The following is an 11,470-nucleotide window of genomic DNA, read 5'->3' as shown; positions in this document are numbered from 1 at the left end:
TGGAATTGTCCTTAATATAACATCCCCCTTTTACCTACTTTCATGAAAAACTCTTTTTTTTTATTTAATTTGCATGACACTAGCAGGTTATTGACAAAAAAGTCTTGGTTTGTGTTTATTTTTAAAGTAGATACTCAAATTTGGCAACTGGCCCAATCCACCAAATGATTGTTACTTCTTGGCTGTGTCCATGCCAGGGGAGGAAACTGCTGGCAGAGGATGGAAAGGGCGCCATGAGTCACTCTCTGAATGGCTTTCCTTTGAAGACAGCTCTGTCACACGCAGAAGTACCTTCAAGTCTGGGGTGGGGTGGGGGGGGGACAAAAAAACAAAAATCAAAAACTTTGGAGCATATTAAGGGAGAGCCTGGCTCTTCTTAGCACCTCTTGACCATACTTAGTTAACCAGGCTTAATGTCTCGGTTAGCGGGAAATTTGAAGGAAAAAATAAAAAAGACAAGGCATGTTCATTGCTGTCTGTTTAACAGAAGTTCTTTTAGCTTGATGCAATCGATTCCAGCAACTTGGATTGCACTTTTCTTAAATTCCAGGTTAAAGAGCCGTGATCGTAATTGTGAGCCACCTCTGACATTCTGTTTACACAAATACAAGGAAATCTTCTGATGACCAACCTGCCGGGACCAGATAGGGCGCACCATCACAGTATCCCTGCAAAGCCTGTCGGAGCCACAGTGACACAAGCAGCTCAGAGTCCTCCAGAGTCTTCCTCACTTGTCCTTCCCCTCGTCTATCATGAGACTCCTTGAAGGCTGTGGCCTCAGGCCACTCAACTCTCCTGCTGAGCCAATAGGAACCCATGAGGTGTCTTCATATGGACAGTTCAGATTTTAAGGTATATATCACCAACATCAGCATATGCAAGCCAAATAAAATATGTACACCTCAAAAATGCAGTGAAACACTTGCACCTTTCTGTTTGCCATCATGTACCAAAAATACCATGAAGAACCCCAAGAATATTTTCCCCTTAGAGGTTCACTGTCACAACTTCATGTCCTTTCTCTTTACTGTCTTCTTTAAGCCACTAGTTAGTGTGTATCTCTTGGCTTTGGTCATAATTATTCTCTGGTCATTTACTTGCATTAAGTGAGATGACATATTAAAATGCTATATAATCTGTATTTTTAACAGCATATTACTTTTGCCTCTTCAACAACAAGTACAGGCCCTCTGTTTCCTGTTTCTCCATGAACAGTAAACTGTGGTTATAGTAAACACTTCCAGATTAGCAAAGTGATTATGGATTGCAGCACCAAGCCTACTGATGGCCCAAGGACCTGGGAAGCTCACCTGGAGGCAACCACAAGGAGGTTGGAATGTAATCTCTGCGGTTAATCAGCCTGAATAAAAAATTCTGGACCTGCTTCCTCCTACTTGTGAATTCAGGTCAGTTATTTAACATTGCTTTAGCCTCAGGTTTCTGATTTATAAATGAGACTAACATGTCTACATTTAATGAAAAAGTAACTGTAGACATAGGAAGCTTTTTGAGGGACAAATTATCTAACCTGTGGATGTGAGGTCCAACCTCTAACCAAAAAACAATTTGCAATTGATTTGCAATTAGTACCAGCTGAGACAGGGAAAATCAGTATTCACCAATAGAATGTCATTGAGTATATAAACCAGGCTCCAGAGAAGGCCCGTGCCCAGGAGTAGATGCCTAACACTGTTCTGTTTTGTTTGAGCCTTGGGTCTTATTGGGTTTTGTTTGCTTTGTTTTTCATTTCTGTGGTTTTTTACTTTAAAAGAAAGAAAGAGAAGCATAAGTTTGGGTAGGTAAGAAGGTGGAGAATCGGAGAGGAATTGATGGAGGAAAGAAGCTTGATCAAATATATTATGTGAAAATTAATAAAAATAGAAACTACCAACTAATAATTATCTGTGTAATCAATAGAAGACCTGGTAAATGGTAGGCACACAAAATAAACCGTGAAGATTCTTCTTCTTATTAAAGACAAACATCAGTTGTCTGCTGCCTCCTGCCTGTTCTTGGTGTGTTCATTTCACCAGCTGCTGCTCCCAGTAGCCAAAGGCAATTACAATGTGAGTGCGCACCTCTGAGAGAAGTGGGAAGTGAACCTCTCTATAAAAACTCTGGAGGTAACTCTCCCCCACTACACTACTTTCAGTCATGTTTCAAGACTCTGTCCTGACCCTGGTGAATACTCCACTACAAAAGGCTCAGAATGCTGCTGTGTGTTAAAATCTTGAGAGTGGGTGTCTCTAAGGGAGGGCACAGCAGGAGAGCCCATGCGGGTTCCATGGCTCCAGCAACAGAACCCTTCCCAGCCCAATTTCAGCAGAAAAGGGAATGTACTAAGTAGATCTTAGAGAATGCACCTGGAAAACAAAGTAGGAGACAGGTAGTCACAGAGTACACTACTCCACAGGCAAGACCACAACCAAAATCATACCACAGGGTCCAGGGTGAAATCCTGCCTCTGCAGCCTGACACTGCTGGCCCCAGACAGTGTGGCACATAGCCTTACCAGCCCTAAGCCAGACACTGCCTCCCTTCATTATGGGGATTGGAGAAGACAAGTGTCTGCTCCCTTCCTCTCTGCTTCTTGTATTACTCAGTGCGTGTTCAAACACTGGACCAGTGCTGAATGCCTGCTGGCAGCAAGGATGCATGTCACACCCTCTCCTGATTCTTGGAAACTCTAACACTGAAGGGAACACCCCCAAGTGCGGGAGCTTCAAAAACTAAACAGACCAAAGAATGTCAGTGTTCCAAAGTTCAAGTAATTTTTTTAGACTGTGTAGCCTATCTAGAATATGTGTATGTATGTACATACATATATGTATATATGTGTGTGTACATTTATTCACATATATGTATTATTTTATGATCATATTAAATAACAAATGTCTATTGTTTTAAGTTACAATCTGTATTTTAAGGTATTTTTTAAGTCTTCCCGCACATCATTCAAAATGCTTGGAGTCTTCAGAGAGTAAGTACAAGAGAAACAGGCAAGGAAGCCCGTGAGACCACTGAGCATGACACACGTGTATATTTGGATTTTAAGTTGTAGTGAGAAAGAAATGATCAAGAGACAAATTGAAAAGCTATGTTCGACACCTTCTTTCCTTCCCCTGAGCTGAAAGCAGGGGGTATCTAATTGCTCCTGTTTCCTCCAATAGTAATCTCATAAATAACACAAAGGCCTAGTGTGGCTGTCTTCCCTTGGTATCAGATAACTGTCTCCGCCGTGTATGCAGCCCATGCATTAATTTTAGTGCCAGACTGGCTTTTTACGCCTTTGAAAGGAGCCTTGGACAAATCCTCTTTGAGCTTTGCAGTGAGTTTGGCTTTGCAGCCAAAATAAATGAGCAAAAGTCTAGAACTTTGTTTTCAGAGTTTGTCAAGTTCTTTCCAGTGAACTCTTTCCTCCTGTTCCAGATGTTGTGGTTTTCGTGACTTCAGCCTTGTGAAAATGGCAGCGGCTCATTTAGGAGATTTCATGGGGATGCAGAGGGCCGGCCACCGCTCATCTGCCGCAGATGGCCTCGAGGGGTGATTTCGATAAGGGCTGCTTTGGCTCTTTAAGATGAATCATTAAGTAGACGAATTAACTTTTCTTCCTATTCTCCTTTTGGTAATGGCACTTCTGTAAATTCGATTTATTTTATGTTCTGCTCGGACGGAGTGAGGTGAAAAGTGGGATAAATTGGAAATTATCGTTTCAATCAAAATATTCAGATTATTCGGCAAATGTTAATTGAAACTTCAGCAATTCATGGGAATTGTTCTAATTTTCTGTTTCTCTGTGTTAGTCAAACAGTAAAGACAAAGAGCACAGCCATAAGACTGCATCTAAGCCACCCAGAGCCTCCTTACTACTGGGGGTGGGAGCCATAGTTCGGTAATGAGGGTCATGAGTTCACTACACTCAGATATGAGCACTGTATTCTTACATCGCTATGGTCAGATGAGAGAGTTTGCAAAAACATTCAGTTTCCACTGTACCCTCTTAAGGTTTCAGAGGCCCCAGAACACACATATTTAACAGGAGAAGATCTATTTACTGAAAGAGGATTGTTGAGTTGCTTCGACGAGCACACTTCCTTGAAGCCTGACTTTTTGCAGTTTAGTATTTCTTAGCTTTTAAGTGCAATTTACAGTCCACGTATTTTTATAAATGCATATTTACACCCTGGAAAGAACCCAAGAGTGAAGCTCTTGCTACCAAGCCTAATCGGACCTGAGTTCAATCCTAGCAACACACTTAACAGAAGAGAACTGACTCCAGCAAGTTGCCCTCTGACACGATCACACTCACAAAGTAAAACGTTTTCAGTATAGTTTTCTGTATACACATTTGCTTTGACATTCACAGAGTTCATACTGGATGGTCCCTAGGTTTCACTGTGGGTGATTTATTCTCATCGTTGAACTGTGAATAGAGGGATTCTCATCATCGGCTTTGGAAGAACACAGCCTTCAAGTATGGTGTCTTCTCTGCTCATGCTGACTTCTGAATAGACATGGAAATGTGTGCTATCCACCAATGTATGTACTGGGAGCACTTACGTGGTATAAAATGAGGGCATGTCTACAGATCTTAAGTGTCCCACCAACTTCTCTTTCTCAACAGGCTTTAATCTCAAGATTTGCTCACTTCACGTCTGGATGACTCAGTTTCCTCTCTGCTAGTTGAGGAGTGTGGACAGAAACCATGAAATAGATCACTTGAGCCACATCATAGTGGGATTCTCAAGTGCTCAGAGGAGGGTCAGGATGGCCACTGCGTAGAGATGAGCCTTGTAGCAGTGCGGGGCTTTCTGAGTTAAATGGAAAAGGTTGGGGTCTATGAGGAAGAACCAACTAGCCCAGGGTTAGCAGAAGATGCCACTCAGTCATTTACATCTGTCCTCGGCCCTCAACACATTTCTGTAAATGCCAGTCAACACTCAATTATCCACATGAGGATTACCCATGTCAGAATTGTCTCCAACTAATTTTTAATCCCCAAATGAATTTCTCCTGTCGCCTAGGGTGTCCTTTCCTGCCAACCATGAGTATCTGTTTAGAAAGTCAAGCTAATATTGACAATAATATGCATAGGATCTAATTAAAGGAATCTGTTGCCAAAAGAAGAAGAAAGAAAGGAGCACATGGTACCTCCTGAGGCCAAACAGCCGTGATTTGGGGATTATCTGCTGCTGGGGACTCAGCTCAGCCACTCCCTCCCATTGGCACGTACAATTGAGAACTGGCTGCCTAACATGTTTTTCAATGACTGATGTTGATCAGCAAAGGACTGTTGTCCTAGCACATGTCTAACTTGGTAATTATAGTATTTTCTTACAACACACTCTACAGCTGCTATTCTATGGTTCATTTGTCTTCAAAACTCAGGAAATAATTGCTTTCGGTGAGGAATTCATAAAGAGGAGGGGAAGCTAGCTAGTCCAAGCTATTAGACACTGTACATTTCCAGAAAAAAATTAAATCATGACCAAAGGGGGAATTTAGATCTTCGGAAACTGTACCCAGAAACCCTTTTATGAACATACTGCTTAACTCATGGAATCGGAACCTTCAATGCCAAGTTGCCCCAACCGTCAGTAAAGCAACATTCTGGTTAATAATCAGAAATTGTCAGCATCAGCTAGCAGACACACCTTAGCTTCTCAGTACGTGGGATCTTGGATTTTCGTGGTGCTTGAACAAGGAACTTTTCTAGCTATCATAGGGTATCTGGGGTGCTAACATGTGAGAAGCCTGCTAGATCCACAAGAAAAAAACACCTTATGTACCATGCAGAAATGCCAGGCTTCCCCAACTAAACAAGAGAGGCCTGTTCAAATAGCCAAGGGCAACCAGATAGTGCCAGGTTTCATTCGTATCTGCTCTGCAATCTTTAGAACCCATTCAAGGTTCATATTCTATTCTGTGGTGTTTGCGTTAACTTAAAATTGCTTTTCGCCTCTTAGAATCTTGAGTCTAATGGATGCCCCGAGGTGATGAACCACAGTTCCCCATCCCACCTAGTGGCCAAGCTCATCTACCACCTAAGGGTCTGAGGACAAGCAGCCATAAAGCAGAGCTCTTCAAACTTCCCTTTCCAATGATGCAGTTTCAGGTATCAATTGGGGAGGCTAGGGAGACATCAGCAGCCCTCAAGATGCACATAGGCACAATGCCAGTATCATGATTGCCTGGCTTTAGCTGTCGCTCCTGTTCCTGAAGACTGTCTGGGGAATGAGGGAGCCCTGGATGCAGCTGCACCTGGTCTAAAGCTCTTCTTCTTTGTTTCTGAAGATGAATCTGTTCTAAATCTACCCTCTCCTTCCTCTTTTTCTATCTGACAGCTCAACGATCATGAAGCTGAGGTGAAGTTTCAACACAGAATTATGGACAAGTAGATTCCCTCTAATAGCCATAGACTCTCCTCAGTTTCTCTAAGTTCTACCCACAGACGTTGTTTTAAACTTTAAAGGTCACCTCATAAACATTGTTGAGTTTTTACATTTTATTTGGCACATGACTATTGTTACTAAACCCCTTTCTCCTAATCACATTAAAAATAAATAGTGGATGGATAGATAGATAGAGAGATAGATAAACTAAATAAATGGATGAGTAAATAAAAATCACTAGACTAATGGTTCAAATTGGCATCTCCAGACAAATGCCTCTTAGAGACAAGTCCAGCCCAATTCCCACTTTCTTGGAGAATCCCTGTTCCTGTTACCAGCTGGCACCTCCTTCATATTCCAAACACAAGACACCTGTACCTGGTCCCTCTGCCCGATCCATCACATCTGCTAACTGGCTTTATAAACTTTCTCAGCCACCCAGGGGAAAGGACACTAGGATTTGTGACATCACCAGAGCCAGCACAATATCTAATGCATAGTAAGTACCCAGTAAATATTAACTGAATGAATGCATGTATATTTACACGTGCATATATATATATATATATATATATATGTGCAGATATATAATACATATATAATATATACGTATATATACACACATTTATATAACACATATACATATACATCATATACACATACACATACATACATGCATACACACACACATATATATATATCAGGCCAGAAATAATATGTAAAATGTAGGAGTTAAAGCTATTTTAAAAGCTTTAACCAGCAACCAATCTGTCAGCTTAATTGAATCCTTCCTACTCTGTGGAGTGTCGTAGAGGGTCTCCTATGCTTCTTAGACCTGCTGTGGCCCCATTAAACAGAAGTTAGGTAAGATGTAACTTATAGATAGGGATGAAAAACTATGTATTTGAAGCAAATATGATCTGTATAACCCACGATACTGCAAAGGGCTAAATCTAAGGATAACTTATGAACTTGAGAAATGGAGCCGGGAGGCAGAATGCTTCATGGTTCTTGTAAGAATTTGAAAAACAGAAATAAGACAACTACAAAAGGAAGTGGGAAAGGAGTGTATCCAAAGGGAAATGGTGAAGAACTCAACATGCAGACAGGAGCAATGGGTGTGGACATGTTCCATATGAGAGGCTGTCACGACTAAAGGGACCAGTTTAACAAGTCCGTTTTTGCTCTCAGGCATCTTCATTGAATCACAAGATGAACCTCCTCAGAAAAGATGACCAGTCTGTTTGAGGACATTTGCAAAACTCTCCATAACAAGTAGATATTGTTTTTAAAAAGAACCTAGCTAAACCTCATCCTAGTCTCTTTATAATAGCTAAGATGTACCTGTTAAGAGAAAACATTAACTACAGAAATCCAAATTTCTCGGCTAATATCAAGAATTATTTGGATACCTTAAAGTGTATAATATGCCATCCTGCAAATCTTGCAGCAATGGGTCAAAGGATTCCATGATTATCTAAATGTTAAACATCTAGTAGTAGTTTTCCTTTCAAAATTAAGACAATATAATTTCAAAATTAAATAATACAGCAGAAAAGACCGGATACTGATCCACCAAATCAAGTAGAATCATCCAAACCATGGCAGCCTTGATATGTGCACAGCAGGAGTCTGTCTTCCCTTGAAAGCATATAACATGGAGAATAACCAAATGAATGGCTTACATCTATGGGAAGGGTTATGTTGCTGTGTTCAGTTGCATATTCTCCTTGAGCGTATTTTTCCATATCAGATATGCCTGAACTACAATTTGATATTAGAAGCAATTACTCGCCTGGCAGTGGTGGCACACACCTGTAACCCCAGCACTCTGGGAGGCAGAGGCAGGCAGATTTCTGAGTTTGAGGCCAGCCTGGTCTACAGAGTGAGTTCCAGGACAGCCAGGGCTATACAGAGAAACCCTGTCTCAAAAAAACCAAAAAAGAAGGAGGAGGAGGAGGAGGAGGAGGAGGAGGAGGAGGAGCAGGAGAAGAAGAAGAAGAAGAAGAAGAAGAAGAAGAAGAAGAAGAAGAAGAAGAAGAAGAAGAAGAAGAAGAAGAAGAAGAAGAAGAAGAAATTACTCCTCCACTTTTTTGTTTATCGTTTTGAAGTGTTTTCTGTGTTTCCCAGTCACTTCCTCTTTCACTCAGGTATCTTGACTACAACTCAATTATTTAATGTATGAAAGAAGCCCACCACCAGCACCTCTACTGAGTGGTTCCCTGGCAAACAGAAACAGAGCTGAACTAGCCCCAATATTTGACTTCAGAGGTAGACTTCAGTGACTTAGACAAGAGGGAACTGTTGTGTTCCATCACAAGAAACCCAGGGCTGCCTGTTATAAGCACACTGTTGAGGTCTCCAGTACCCTCTGAGGGAGCATTCCCTTCTTCTTCATTAGGACTTGGAGGCCTAGTCGTAGCTATCATGATGGGATGAGGGGAATATGCACATTTGAGTATCATTTTTAAGCATGAACCAAAGACTATTTCCATCTATCTATGCAACTTATAGCTAATGTAGGGGAAGAAGCTAAGCCATACCCTTCTCCAAGATATGATTGAGAAGTGATACATATCAAAGGTGCTCATATCCAATTGGTAAGGGTGTCTCACCTAGCTGCAAGAGACTGGAAAATGTAGGGCTTAGCTAGATAGTCACGCATTCCTTAAACCTCTAGCCATCATAAAAGTAAATATCAGATAAGATAGCTTTCATGGAAGCTATGGAAAAATTTATAAGATATAATCAAATGAAGACAGTAAATAAGCCAAACTTTTAAAAATATTTAAAACATGAGCAATATGTTCAGTATACCATGGCCTTTTTGAAGTAAATATGAGGCTGACATTTAGGGATTTGTAGAGTCTTAAAAGAGGAGGTGATCTGGGTCACATGGCTGAGGATAGAGAGAACACCTAGTGGGGAGAGACTTCCTGTGAAGGGCCTTAGGCAAGTGGCTTTAAGGAGCCTGAGATCTAGACTACTTCTTCTAAGGCTAGGCCTATTCATTAACCTGGTGTCTTAGCTAGGGTTCCCTCTGCTGGGAAGGGACACACAGCCAAGGCAACTCCTCTAATGGCAAACATTGAATTGGGAGGTTGAGTCCATTGTTATCATCACAGTTTCCTGCAGACTTGGTGCAGGAGGAACTGAGAATTCTGTATCTTGATCAGAGGGCAGCCAGGAGGAGGCTGTCTTCCACCCTGGAGAGAGCTTAAGTATCGGACCTCAAAGCCCACCCCCACAGTGATATATATCCAACAATAGTGTTAGGTCACACCTCCTAATAGTGCCACTCCTGTGGTCAAAGCATATTCAGAAGACATCTGGTATCCAAATGGTTGATTCTTTCTTGTGATTCTTTCTTTTTTTTTTCAAGGTCTGATTATTTATTTGTTACTCTTAAAGACTTATTTTTAACTGGACATAGATTTAGAAGTTAGAAGCTCCCAGCAAGGACAGCCTACATCTCTTGACAATCTGTTCCTGGTATTTTTCTTTGGCTTCCTTCATTCTCTTGGCCAAAAGTTTAGCGTATTCTGAGGCCTCCTCCTTGTTTTTCTTAGTGCATTGTTTCTTCAGAGCAATACATCAGCATTTGTGCTGCAGGACACGAGGAGTAACGAGACGACGCTGGATCTTGTGTGCTTTGGTCCTGGGCTTCTCACCATCTTTCTTTGTTTAAGGGCTTTCTGACAATTATTGGCAGACATCATCTTTGGAGAGATTAAAAAGCTTTTGGGTTCTACTAGCTCTTTTAGGTCCCAACTGACGGGGCACAGTAATGTCTGTCAGTTCTAGAGTACCCTTCTCTCCTTTTTTTTGCAATAACCAAGTTGAGAACACTTAGATTGGCATCTACAAATGCAACCACAAACAGACTTGTGCTTCCTCACTACAACTCTCCTTGGTCTACAACAGGAATGCCCTTACTCAACAACAGGCACACTCTGCGATGGGTCAAAATGCTTTGCTTCATGGAAAAGCCTTGTTTGTCATTCCCACAGTTGATCCGGACCACACCCTTCCACCCTTCACCAAGAGCAGCAGCAGCTGCCTCTGTGGCCATGCGCTTCTCATAGAACAGACGCAGCGGTTGGTCGTCATCCACTTCAATGAGTTCTGACAGCCAGTGGCAGGGAAGGAGACACTCAGCTTCACCTTGACAGCTGGCCGCCTAGGAGGCATCACGAAAAAGAGTTCTTTCTTCTTTTTTAATGCCTTAACATCATTTCAACTTGTTCTTTGAACTTAGAAAATGGGTTCTTAGAGGTGGGAAGGGGCATATTTATGAAATGACCAAGGAAAATAATTATTACTAGAGAAGATAAGAACAGGAACAAGTCTAAGGTATTGGCTCTGAAGGAATGACAGTTCAAAGGCCAGGAGAATGGGATGCTCTTTGGAAAAGTCCAGACTATTAGAAGAGACCTTATTTCAAGTTATGTAGGACTGAATGTCAGAATTTTATTGCTTGCTACAAAATGGACAGAGGGGCTTGAGCGATGGCTCAGAGGTTAAAAGCATGTATTACTCTCACATAGGATATAGGTTTAGTTCCCAGCGCTCCAACTGTGTGGCTGGTGACTACTCCAACCCCAAAGGATCAAACAGACTCCTTTTGGCTTCTGAAAGCATCTAAACTCATATGCACACACTCACGTGCAAACACCCATCCGTGTGCATCATTTCAAAGTTACATCTGTTTTTAATTTGATAGAATTTAGGAGTAAGTTGTATTCTGCTATTCTTTATAAGAATAAAGAGAGAAAACACATCTGTATGCTTACTAAAACTGTGCACACTTAACATGCCTGGAAAGCAGAGCTGGGGCCTTTTCCTCTTGGTCAGCATCCTGTATCCCATTTTCTTTGTTTTCAGCTATGGCAGACCTAAAGCCACTGAAGTACCTTCTCTGTGAGTTCCTTGTATAGCGGGGACCACGACATTTTTCCTGGTCCTTCTTCAGAAGGAGGCACTACCTCCAGCAATGAGTGAGTGCTGCCTCCCTGGGACACTGTCCTCCTCTCTCAGCCAGGAACTCCTCTCTTATATGGCTGCCACAGAGTTGTAAA

The 11,470-nt window shown here is 41.7% G+C and overlaps 1 pseudogene; it reads right to left on the bottom strand.

Annotated features, from left to right (window-relative positions):
- Nucleotides 1–9,811: 9,811 nt before the first annotated feature.
- Nucleotides 9,812–10,583, bottom strand: LOC127696802 (40S ribosomal protein S6-like; annotated as a pseudogene).
- Between the last annotated feature and the right edge of the window lie 887 nt (nt 10,584–11,470).

This window comes from Apodemus sylvaticus, chromosome 11, assembly GCF_947179515.1.
Source record: "Apodemus sylvaticus chromosome 11, mApoSyl1.1, whole genome shotgun sequence".
NCBI classification, from domain to species: Eukaryota; Metazoa; Chordata; class Mammalia; order Rodentia; family Muridae; genus Apodemus; species Apodemus sylvaticus.
Note: the sequence above shows the minus strand (reverse complement) of the source record. Positions and strands in the feature narration are given on the sequence as shown.